Genomic DNA, 11,552 nt, shown 5'->3' with positions numbered 1-11,552 from the left:
ACATCAAGTGTGTTTTGAACTCCAAAATAAGGATTAAGACAGAATAATAGAATAACAGAGTTAGAAGGAACGTTGGAGGTCTTGTAATCCAATCCCCTGCTCAAACAGGAGACTCTACAAAAAAAAGACTCTACATCAGTGATGGCTAAATGTTTCTGGACCGAGTGCCCAAAGCGTGTGCCTGAACCCTGAAAATGCAATATGCACACCCCCTGAACATGCGCCCCACCCCCTGCATGTGTCCTGCCCCCACATGCATGCACGGCAGAGACCCGATGGCCGGTGGGAATGGCATGCACATGCACGGGAGAGCTGAACTGGGGCGACGGCTTGCGTGCCCACAGAAAGGGTGCTGCGTGCCACCTGTGGCACGTGCGCCAAAGGTTCGCCATCACGGCCCTACACCATTCCAGAAAAGTGGCTGTCCAATCTCTTCTTAAAAACCTCCGTTGTTGGAGCATTCACAACTTCTGGAGGCAAGTAGTTCCACTGATTAATTGTTCTCACTGTCAGGAAATTTCTCCTTGGTTCCAGGTTGCTTCTCTCCTTGATTCATTTCCACCCATTGCTTCTTGTCCTGCCTGTGCTTTGGAGAATAGAATAGAATAACAAAATTGGAAGGGACCTTGGAGGTCTTCTAGTCCAACCCCCTGCTGAGTCAGGAAACCCTACACCACTGCAGACAAATGCTTATCCAACATCTTCTTAAAAACCTCCAGTGTTGGAGCATTCACAACTTCTGGAGGCAAGAGCCTGTAGTACAGTGGACTAAAGCACTGTTATTAACATCAGCTGCTTGCAATTACTGCAAGTTCAAATCTCACCAGGCTCAAGGTTGATTCAGCCTTCCATCCTTTCTAAGGTAGGTGAAATGAGGACCCGGATTGTGGGGGCAATAAGATGACTTTGTATAAATATACAAAAGTATGAAGGCTATTACTTAACGCATTGTAAGCCGCCCTGAGTCTCCGGAGACGGGTGGCATATAAATTAAAGCAAAAAAAAAAAAAAAGTAGTTCCACCGATTAATTGTTCTATCAGGAAATTTCTCCTTAGTTCCAGGTTGCTTCTCTCCTTGATTAGTTTCCACCCATTGCTTCTTGTGCTGCCCTCAGGTGCTTTGGAGAATAGATTGACTCCCTCTTCTTTGTGGCAACCCCTGAGATATTGGAAGACTCCTCTCATGTCTCCCCTAGTCCTTCTTTTCTCTAGACCAGGGGTGAAATGCTCCTGGTTCGGACCGGCTTGGGTGAGTAGGTAGCGATAGTGGCGGGCAGTTTGGAGAACCGGTAGCAAAAATCCCTGCCCCCCCCCCGCGCCCCCATGCCCAGCTGAGCCGCACGATCATCAGAGGCTTTTTTTCTTTTAAATGCCTCTGACGGATCCAAGCTCTGACGATCCCAGCTGAGTTGCCTGCCGATCAGGCAATTCAGCTTGGATCGTCAGAGCCATTTAAAAGAAAAAAAGTTTTTTTCTTTTAAATGGCTGACGATCCAAGCTCTGACGATCCCAGCTGAGTTGCCTGATCGGCAGAGGGTTTTTTAAAAACCCTCTGACGATCAGGCAACTCAGCTGGGATCGTCAGAGCCCTTTGAAAGCATTTTTTACATGGTTTTACATGTTAAAAATGGTTTTAAAAGTAAAAAAAAAAAAAAAATTGGCCATGGCCACCCAGTCACATTACCCCCGCACCAAGCCATGCCCACAGAACCGGTAATAACAAATTTTAGATTTCACCACTGCTCTAGACACACCCAATTCCTGCAACCGTTCTTCGTATGTCCAGTCCCCTCATCTTTTTTGCTCTTCTCTGCACTCTTTCTAGAGTCTCCACATCTTTTTTTATATCATGGTGGCCAAAACTGTAGGCAGTATTCCAAGTGTGGTCTCAACGTGATTTGAGGAAAACAGCTTGATGCCGGTCAGAGCTATGCCGGAACAGCCCATGAGGTTCAGTGGTGACTGAGCGATTCTTTCTTCACTCCTTGGCTTGGCATTTTTGTCCTCACCAATTTATCTACGCACTGCTGAAAGTCTCGTGTCTGCTTGATTACCTGCTAAGCAAGGTGTATCATAGGGCAGTGATGGCTAATCTTTCTGCCATCGCGTGCCAAAAGCGGGGGGAGCACGGGGGGGAGAGCGTGTGCACATGCCCACAACAATAATTCTATGCGCCCCGCCCACTGCACATGTGTGAACTCACGCTCCCCACGCGTTTGGCACGTGATGGCACAATGGGCCCAGTAGGTCCATTTTTTACTCTCCTCAGGCTCCAGAAGGGACCGGAAGTCGGCAAACGGGCCATTTCCGGCCTCCGGAGGGCCTCCCGGGGGGTGGGAAAGGGTGTTTTTGCCCTCCCCAGGCTCCTAGAGAGGCTCTGGAGCCTGGGGAGAGCAAAAAACAGGCCTTCCCCACCCACCCCAGGCCCTCCGGAGGCAGGAAACAGCCTGTTTTCCTACTTCCGGTGGGCCCAGAAGGCCCGAAAATCAGCTTAAGTTCGTGTGCCCACTGATATGGCTCCGCGTGCCACCAGTGGCATGTGTGCCATAGGTTCACCATCACAGTCATAAGCCGACAAGTTTTTGAATCAATGCGTCTCAAAGGAGTTACCTTACAGAATAGGACCAAAATCTGGGACCCGGGACTCCAGTGGGATTGAAATTTAACCAAGATGTGGCTGCAGTCAGCTGCAGTCGTGAAGTCATCGTTTCTGGCACTCCCTGCCAACATCCCGCAAGGAAAGTCAATGGGGAAGCCAGCAGGAAGTCGGAAGTCGGTTCCCACTGCTTTTTTTTGCCTGTCTGTGGTCCTTCTGTTTCTCTGTTTAGGTGAGGAAATATCTCCGAAAGGATGACCCAGTGGGTCACAGGTTGTCTAATCTTCATCTAAGGCTGTGTATATACAACACACCAAACTGTTTTTCCTTTTCTTCTGGTCTTCTGTTCCAGTCAGAAGAAAAACATGTGGATGGCGATTACAAAGCGCACCTCAAGCCATGTTTTCTGCCCCTCCTCCTTTCTCTTTCCTCCTTCCACTCCAGCAATGGGGGATTCAGATCCTTGCCAAGCCAGCTGGACCTGTCCAGACTCACCTTTTCTCACCTTCCAGCAAATCCATTTCATTCCAGCCAGCCATCCCTAAAGAAGCTGACTTCCTTCAGCCTCCGAGTCAGGGGTGGGTTCTAATTTTTTTTACTACCGGTTCTATGGGCGTGGTTTATTTTGTGGGTGTGGCTTGGAGGTCATGTGACTAGGTGGATGAGGCTAGCTGGTCAGAGTCATTTCTGGAAGGTCCTCGCACTTACGACCAGTCCTCGCACTTACGACCCGACTCATTTGTTTGCTTTTAACACTGATCAGCTGTAGGGCGGCCCTTTGAAGCTCCGGGGCAAGAGTTTAAACAGTTTTTTTCCCTCTAGTCATCAGCTGGGACTCTGGAGGCAGCAATAGATTGGGGGTGGGACCAAATAAAAGGTAAGAATAACGTGGGGGGGTGGGAGGGCGGGGGGAGAACCGGTTCGGTGACGTCATATTGTCACTGCTACCGGCTCGGCCGAACCGGACTGAACCGGGAGGAACCCACCACTGCTCCGAGTCATGCAGACAGATTAAAATATCCCCTCTCCTCAAAAGACCCCTTTGAAGGCCTTTTCCCACGGCTCTTCTGGCAAAGGGGGGGGGCTCTCTGCTCTCAGCACTTATTTATTGTTGTTAGAATAGCACTTACTTATATACCGCTTCACAGTGCTTTTATCGCCCTCTCTAAGCAGTTTTACAGAGTCAGCATATTTTCCTCCAACAATCTGGATCCTCATTATACCGACCTTGGAAGGATGGAAGGCTGAGTCAACCTTGAGCCTGATGAGACTCGAACTGCCAAATTGCTGGCAGTCGGCAGAAGTAGCCTGCAGTGCTGCATTCTAACCATTGTGCCACCACAGTTCATAGAATAGAGTAGAGTAGAGTAGAGTAGAGTAGAGTAGAGTAGAGTAGAGTAGAGTAGAGTAGAGTAGAACAGAACAGAACAGAACAGATCAGATCAGATCAGATCAGATCAGAACAGAACACAACAGAACAGAACACAACAGAACACAACAATAGAGTTGGAAGGGATTTTGGAGGTCTTCAACCCCCTGCTTAGGCAGGAAATCTTATACCCTTGATGGCAAACCTATGGCATCTGTCACCCAGCTCAGCTCTACCACACATGCGCGCACATACCTCCTGCCGGCCAGCTGATTTTTGGGATGCTCAGAGGGTTGGGGAGACACATGCATATGCGTGGGGGTCATGCATGTATGCGTGGGGGGGCAGGGGGAGCGCAGGGGTGTGTGGCGCCCCCCCCGGAACATTTTTGAGCCCAGGAGGCTGCAGGGAGGCCTACTAGGCCCAAAACGGGGGTGGGTGGAGGGGTCATGCGTGCATGCGCATGGGGCAGCATTGCATTATGGGTGCATTATGTCGTGCACGGGCACGCTTTCAGCACACGAAGAGGAAAAGATTGGCCCTCACTGTCCTATACCATATACAAGTGGCTGTCTGTTCTCTTTTAAAAACTTCCAGTGTTGCAGCACCCACAACTTCTGGTGGCAAGTTGTTCCACTGGTTAATTGTTCTCAGTGTCAGGAAATTCCTCCTTAGTTCTAAGTTGCTTCTCTCCTTGATGGGTTTCCACACATTGCTTCTTGTCGTGCCTTCAGGAGCTTTGGAGAATAGGTTGGGGAGAGGAAGAAGAGGCAGCCCCCTCAAATATTGGAAGACTCCTATCACTTTATTTATTTCTTTATTTCTTTATGGTTTAATTTATATGCCGCCCTTCTCCGGAGACTCAGGGCGGCTTACAATGCATTAAGCAATAGCCTTCATACTTTTGTATATTTATACAAAGTCAGCTTATTGCCCCCACAATCTGGGTTCTCATTTCACCTACCTTTGAAAGGATGGAAGGCTGAGTCAACCTTGAGCCTGGTGAGATTTGAACTTGCAGTAATTGCAAGCACCAGTTGTTAATAACAGTGCTTTAGTCCACTGTACAACAGGCTCTTTATTTGATTTTTATCCCCACCATCCCCATTTCTATCATCTCTTTTTTCTTTTCTTCCTTCTCCTCGCCTTCTTCTCATTTTCCTCTTCCTCTTCCTCCTCCCCTCCCTTCTTTTCTTCTTCTTCTCCTGTTTTTTCTCCTCCCCTACATCCTCTTCCTCAAGCCACTTTTCCTATCACATGTCCCCTGTGCCCCCTTACGAAACCCCTGGCTTTTCTTTGCCCCCATCACCACCTCCATACTGGGCCCAAGTTCCTTGTTTGTCTCCCTCCCTCCCGGCCCCCTCCCCGCTTTTAAAAATAGACCAAGATTTATTCTCTACCAGCATGGAAAGCCCCCCCGGGGGTGTAAGAGAGGAAGCAGACAGGCTTTTGAAAGCCAATGGTGGGGGGGGGCTGGCTGGGGAGAAGGGGAAGATGGATGAAAAAGACAGGAAACCCCCCTCCCCGCCCACCGCAACAGCCCCACAGAGGGGAAGCGGCTCAAATGCAAACTCCCTGCGGTTGAAGGGAAACTCCTGGGGTGTCTAGAAGTGGCCTTGGCTGACTCAGCTGGGCGGCTTCAAACAACCAAAGGGGAAAGTTTGAGCAGCTTTTGCCATCTCTCTCTCTCTCTCTCTCATCTATCTATTAATCTTCTATCTATCTTCTATCATCTTTCTATGATCTATGCACCTACCTATCTATCCTCTATGATCTATATGTGATCTCTCTCTCTCTCAAGTATCAATCATCTATTTTCTGTCTTCTATCATCTATCTATGATCTATGTATCTATCTATCTATGTATCTAGATACATAGATATCTACCCTCTTTGATCTATGATTTATGATCTATCTATCATCTATCTATCTATCTATTTATCTATCTATCTATTCTCTGTGATCTATGATCTATCTATGATCTGTCTATGTATCTGTCTATGTATTTGTCTGTCTATCTATTCTCTATGATCTGTCTATCTACCTACCTACCTACCTATTCTCTCTGATCTATCTATCCATCCATCCATCTATCTATCTATCTATCTATCTATCTATCTATCTATCTATCTATCTATCTATCTATCTATCTATCTATCTATCCATCCATCCATCCATCCATCCATCCATCCATCCATCCATCCATCCATCTATCTATCTATCTATCTATCTATCTATTCTCTGTGATCTATGATCTATCTATGATCTGTCTATCTATCTGTCTATCTATTCTCTCTGATGTCTGTCTATCTACCTACCTACCTACCTATTCTCTCTGATCTATCTATCCATCTATCTATCTATCCATCTGTCTATCTACCCATCCATCCATCCATCCATCCATCCATCCATCCATCCATCCATCTATCTATCTATCTATCTATCTATCTATCTATCTATCTATTCTCTGTGATCTATGATCTATCTATGATCTGTCTATCTATCTGTCTGTCTATCTATTCTCTATGATGTCTGTCTATCTACCTACCTACCTACCTACCTACCTATTCTCTGTGATCTATCTATCCATCTATCTAGCTATCTATCTACCCAGCTATCCATCCATCCATCCATCCATCCATCCATCCATCCATCCATCCATCCATCCATCCATCCATCCATCCATCCATCCATCTATCTATCTATCTATCTATCTATCTATCTATCTATCTATCTATCTATCTATCTATCATTTATCTATCCATTCTCTGTGATCTATGATTTATCTATGATCTGTCTATCTATTATCTATCATCTATCTCTCTCTATCCATCCATTCATGCCCAGCACAAAAAGCTTTTCCAAAAGCTTGGGAGTCCCATTGTTAATGCATTTTGTGCTTTTACAATGGCTTGTGACCACCTATAGTGGTCCTCGACTTAAGACCGCAACTTAAGAGCCCCAAATTTCCATTGCTAAGCCCAGGGGTGGGTTCCACTTATCTTTACTACTGGTTCGCAGCGGAAGCGCCCGCATGCACAGATCACCCATGATGACGTCGTGGCAGGTGGGCGGAGCCTCCCGCCAGCTTTACTACCGGTTCTGTCGAACTGGACTGAACCAGGAGCAACCCACCACTGGCTAATTGAGTTGTTGAGTTGTTAATTGAGTTTTGCCCCATTTCACGTCCTTTCTTTCCACAGTTGTTAAGATAGTAATACAATTATTACGTGAATCTGGCTCCCCCACTGACTTTGCTTATGAGAAGGTCGCAAAACGTGACCACATGACGCTGGGACAAGGCAACCGTCATAAATACGAGCCAGTTGCCAAACATCTGAATTCTGATCACATAACCCACAGGGAAGCTGCAAGAGTGTGCAAACCAATCATAAGTCACTTTTTTTTCACTGCCGTTTTAACTTCGCATGGCCACTAAATGAACAGTTCTACCTTAAGAACTACCTGTATTGCAATACTCTCTCAATACCACAGTTCCTGTTTTCTCACCCCTCCATTTCTTGATTTCCTGGGGGGGGGGGTGTCATTCTTACAGCCTAATCAGATCCGATTTCCATTGCAGTCTCCCCCAAATACACAACCTTGTGTTTTACTCCCCCTACCTTAATTTCTCCTCTGATAAGATGGCTGCCTCTTTCTCCCTTGCCTTAATTCATCTCTTTTCCGTCGGGGGTTAAGATTGCTGGACCCCTCCCTGTCTTGGACCCCTCCCCATCAATCTACAGCCATTCCTAGGTGCTGATTGGTTTTTAATTACTGAGAAGCCCCCCACCCACCCCTGTGATCTCGTTGGAGAAGATCAGCCATTGTAGATTCCAAACAGATGTGGACCAGCTGTGCTATGGGGCAATTTTGAGAATGGCTATCCATACTTTCTAAAGTGGTCTTTTCTCTGGGAGAATTATATTTCTCCATCTTTCTTTCCCCCCCCCACCATTTTATTTGTTTTATTTATATAACATTCAATTTTCCTCGAACAGTGTGTATTCTGGGTACAATTATGTTTAAATAGTCATATTTATACATTTTTTTTTTAAATTTGATTTATATGCCGCCCTTCTCCGGAGACTCAGGGCGGCTTACAATGCGTTAAGCAATAGCCTTCATACTTTTTGTATATTTTTACAAAGTCAGCTTATTGCCCCCACAATCCGGGTCCTCATTTTACCTACCTTAGAAAGGATGGAAGGCTGAGTCAACCTTGAGCCTGGTGAGATTTGAACTTGCAGTAATTGCAAGCAGCAGATGTTAATAACAGTGCTTTAGTCTGCTGCGCCACCAGGGCTCTTTGCTATAATACCCGTGTTTCCCTGAAAATAAGACCCTGTCTTATATTTTTTTTGAACCCCAAAATAAGCGCTTGGCCTTATTTTTGGGGAGATCTTATTATTTTGGGGCGCGTGGAGCAAGATGGGGCTCCTCTTGCCGTCTTACCTGATTTCCAGCTCTGCGTTTCAATATTTTCAGGGAGAGCTTATTTTTGGGGGGAGGTTTATTTTAGCGCATGAGCTCAAAAGCCTGATTGGGCTTATTATCAGGGGATGTCTTATTTTCGGGGAAACAGGGTGGGTTATCCCCATCACATTAACAATATAATAATAGTAACATTAATATTTAACATTTGATATCATCTTCTTTAACAACTCTCCTCTATACCGTTTCCTCCATTTATATCTCCTCCTTTCTAACTTCTATTTCTGTTATCTAGCCATTGATAGAATACGTTGGATGTCAAAAAATATTCAGTTTCTTCTTTATCCTTAATAGCAAGTGTTAATCTATCCATTTCTGCACAGTCTAAATTCTTTTTAATTACATTCCCCCCAGATGGGATCTTTCTCCATCTTTCTGCTTACGGTCCAATGTTTGGAGAGACAGCAAGGTTACAGGAATATACAGGTAGTCCTTGACTTACGACCATGTTTCACACTTACGACCGTTGCAGCATTTTCATGGCCACATGATCAAAATTCAGAGGCTTGGCAACCGACTCATATTTATGACGGGTTGCCGTGTCCTGGGGGCCATCATGGGATCCCCTTTTGTGACCTTCTGACAAGCAAAGTTAAAGGGGAAGCCAGAATCACGTAACTGTGTTACTAACTTAACAATTGCAGCGATTCACTCAACAAAAGGAGCCTGGATAGCTCAGCAGACTAATGCATTGTAATTTAACTCCAGCTGTCTGCAATTAGTAAGTTCGAATCTTGCTAGGCTCAAGGTTGACTCAGCCTTCCATCCTTTGTAAGGTAGGTAAATTGAGGACCCAGTTTCTGGGGGCAATAAGCTGACTTTGTATAAATATACAAAAGTATGAAGGCTATTGCTTAACGCATTGTAAGCCGCCCTGAGTCTCCGGAGAAGGACGGCATATAAATCAAATTAAAAAAAAAAAGTGGCAAGAAATATTGTAAAACGGGACAAACTTCACTTCAGTAAACTGTTGTCTTGCTTAACAACAGAAATTTTGGGCTCGATTGTGGTCATAGGTTGAGGATTACTTATGTGTATTGTGTATTGTTTATCCAAAGCACCTGAAGGCAGGACAAGAAGCAACAGGTGGAAACTAATCAAGGAGAGAAGCAACCTAGAGCTAAGGAGAAATTTTGTGACAGTGAGAACAATTAACCAGTGGAACAACTTGCCACCAGAAGTTGTGGGTGCTCCATCACTGGAGGTTTTCAAGAAGAGATTGGACAGACATTTGTCTGGAATAGGGTCTTTCCTGCTTGAGCAGAGGGTAAACTAGAAGACAGGGGTGAAATGTAAAATGTGTTATTACCGGTTCTGTGGGCGTGGCTTGGTGGGGGGGGTAAAAAAAACCCAGATTGACTGGGTGGGCGTGGCCAACTTTTTTTTTTTTTTTTTTAACTTTTCAAAGCATTTTTTCTAATGCTTTGACAAGCCTCTGCCATCAGGCAACTCAGCTGGGATCGTCAGAGAGGCTTTTTAAAAAATGCTTTGAAAAGCCTCTCTGCCGATCAGGCAGCTGGGATCGTCAGAGACTTTTCAAAGCATTTTTTGTACCACCTCTTTGGCCAAGAGGTTGCAGAAAAAAATGCTTTGAAAAGCCTCTGACGATCCCAGCTGAGCCGCGCGATCATCAGAGGCTTTTTTTTTAACTTTTAAAAGCATTTTTTCGTCAGAAGAAGTTGTAAAAAAAATGCTTTTAAAAGTGTAAAAAAAAAAAGCCTCTGATGATCATGTGTCTCAGCTGGGCATGGTAGTGGTGGGGGCAGGGATTTTTGCTACCGGTTCTCCGAACCACCCGCCGCCATTGCTACCGGATCGGGCGATCCAGTCCGAACTGGGAGCATTTCACCCCTGCTAGAAGACCTCCAAGGTCCCTTCCAACTCTTCCCTACCCTACCCTACCCTACACCCTACATTCTACTCTACTCTACTCTACTGTACTCTACCCTACCCTACACCCTACATTCTACTCTACTCTACTCTACTCTACTCTACTCTAGCCTACCCTACATTCTACTCTACTCTACTCTACTCTACCCTACCCTACTCTACCCTACACTCTACTCTATTCTAATATTTTCTGCAATGCCCTAACATTAGATTTCTTCACATGGTTCTTTTCTCCCCTGTAACTCTGCCTTTCTCCAAACTCCTTTTTATGACAGTTATTTCAGTCATTGTGGTTTCCTCCAGCTATTGAGTCAAACCAAACCAGCCCAACTTTCTATTTTTTTACCAGATTGGCATCAAAGTTGGGGAACCTGTTTAACAACAACGTACGCACCTCTCGCTCTGTTAGAGGAAATCTAAGATTTTGAGCCTAGATTTCACGGCTCGCTTGTAGCATTCCACCCACCGTGGTGAATAACCACAGAAATGTATTTTTATACCTTCCCTCTTGCATAGCTACAGAAGGGGAGGGAGGGGAAGGAGGGGAGGGAGGCACAAACATGAATTTACCAGAGTTGTTTTTTTAAAAGCAACCTGAAGCAAAACACAAATTTAAGGAAGTTAGAAGCTGCAGTTTTATCTATACACAAAGCACTTTTGGACAGACCCCAGAAAGGGCCAATTCCTGCAGGATCGAAGGAAAAGTTGTTCGAAACTCTCCAGATAGGAGGAGTCCTCGACTTACGACCACAACTGAGCCCCAAATTTCCATTGCTGAGACAGTTGTTAAGTGAATTCTGCTCCACTGTACGTCTTTTCTTGCCATGGTTGTTAAGCAAATCACTGCAGTTGCGAAGTTAGTAACGGGTTGGTTAAGTGAAACCGTAACCCTTATTACAAGGTCGCCAAATATGATCAAGTGATCCCGGGACACGGCAACTGTCATAAATGTGAGTCAGTGGCCAAACGTCCGAATTTCGATCACGTGACTACGGGGATGCTGCAACGGTCGTACGGGTAAAAAACGGCCATAAATCCCTTTTTTCAGTGCCGCCGTAACTTTGAACGTTCCCTGTACGAATGGTTGTAAGTCAAGGACTACCCAATTTTTCTCCACAATTTCAGCATTTAATAGAATAGAATCACAGAGTTGGAAGGGACCTTGGAGGTCTTCTAGTCCAACCCCTTGCCCAGGCAGGAAAC

Source organism: Pantherophis guttatus, chromosome 3 (genome assembly GCF_059756535.1).
Source record: "Pantherophis guttatus breed Tessera chromosome 3, ASM5975653v1, whole genome shotgun sequence".
NCBI classification, from domain to species: Eukaryota; Metazoa; Chordata; class Lepidosauria; order Squamata; family Colubridae; genus Pantherophis; species Pantherophis guttatus.
Note: the sequence above shows the minus strand (reverse complement) of the source record.